At 53.8% G+C, this 1366-nt stretch overlaps 1 protein-coding gene across 5 annotated transcripts in view; it reads left to right on the top strand.

The window, feature by feature from the left end:
- The first annotated feature begins 515 nt into the window (after positions 1–515).
- The window catches only part of MFSD6 (major facilitator superfamily domain containing 6), a 61339-nt gene continuing 60488 nt past the window's right edge, over positions 516–1366 (top strand). For all 5 annotated transcript variants that reach the window (XM_042446396.1, XM_042446392.1, XM_042446401.1 and 2 more), the window contains exon 1: positions 516–817. The gene's annotated coding sequence lies outside the window, so the exon portion shown is untranslated. The remainder of the gene's footprint in view (positions 818–1366) is intronic.

Below are 1366 nucleotides of genomic sequence, written 5' to 3'. Positions count from 1 at the left end.
TCCTAAGTGTCTCTGCCTTTCCTGAACTGCACTTCTGGGATATATGTGTGTATATATATATATATATATATATAGGTGCAGGTGGGCTTCAGGAAAGGCAGTGTGTGTGTGTGTATATATATATATATATATACATACATACTTTTGAAATTCCTTGGTGCACTCCATTACTCCATTAGCTTTCATATATTTGCTATGCAGTCCCCAGTGCATTCCTGAATCCTGCTTGCACCTCTGGGATATATGTGTGTGTGTGTGCAAAGTTACCCATGCTCACCGGAGGCCTTGCTTTTCTTCCGGCTCCCTCCTCTCCCCTTGAGCTCCTTCTGCCCCCCAGACCCTTCAACCATGGTCCACAAGGACAGCTCTGGAATATACATCTATGTCCCTGTATCTGTCACATAAACATAGACCCAGAGAAGGGGGGAGGCCTCCATCTGCCAGGAGGGCTGTCCTTCTTCCTTGCGGGAGGCTGTGGGTGTGAGAGACAGCAGGAGAGGCGTGGAAGGGAGAGGCGGAGAGGGGCAGGGCTGCACCTGACAGCAGAGGCAGACGCCGGCTGGGTCCTCCCTTCCCTTCCCTTCCTTTCCCTGCCTGGCCCGGAGGAGTCCCAGGGGAAAGCCAGGCCGGGAGCAGGAAGGAGACGAAGGAGAAGAGGAGGCAGGCGGCGGGAGATGCTGCAAGAAGACGGCCAGCAGCCTGGGACGGAAGAACAGCATCAGCAGCATCTGGGCCAAGAGCAACCCCTGCAGCCCCAGGCGCCTCTCCTCCTTCTTCCTCCTTGGGCCCAGAGCCCCGCTTCCAGGCAGAGCTGAAGGTGAGTCAGCCTAGTCCCCAGATCCCCCTCTCAGACTCACAGGAAGGAGGAAGAGGAGGAGGAAGGAGAGGGAAGAAAGGGAGGAAGACAAGGAGAAGGAGGAGAGGAGGAGCAAGAAGAAGAGGAGGAGAGGGAAGAAGAGGAGGAAGAGGAAGGAAAAGGGGAGGGGGAGGAGGGGGAAGAGGAAGAAAGGAGGGAGAGAAGAAGGGGAGGAAGAGGAAAGAGGAGAGGAAAAGGAGGAGGAAGAGGAAGAAAGGAGGGAGAGATAAGAAGGGGAGGAAGAGGAAAAAGGGAAGAGGAAGAAATGAGGGAGTATATAGAACTGAAGGAAAGAGAAGAGGAAAAGAAGAGGAAGAAAGGAGGGAGAGATAAGAAGGGGAGGAAGAGGAGAAGCAGGACGAAGAAGAAGAAGAGAGGAAGAAGAGAAAGACAGGAGGAGGAGAAAGGGGGAGAAGAAGAGAAGGAACAGCCTGCTCCCCCTCTTCTCCCCACCCTGAGTATACCCAAGGTGTCCTCCTTTTCCAGACCTGTCCTCCTCACCCTCCTCTC

Source organism: Sceloporus undulatus, chromosome 1 (genome assembly GCF_019175285.1).
Source record: "Sceloporus undulatus isolate JIND9_A2432 ecotype Alabama chromosome 1, SceUnd_v1.1, whole genome shotgun sequence".
NCBI lineage: Eukaryota > Metazoa > Chordata > Lepidosauria > Squamata > Phrynosomatidae > Sceloporus > Sceloporus undulatus.
The sequence above is the reverse complement of the archived record's forward strand: the minus strand, read 5'-3'. Positions and strand labels throughout refer to the sequence as shown.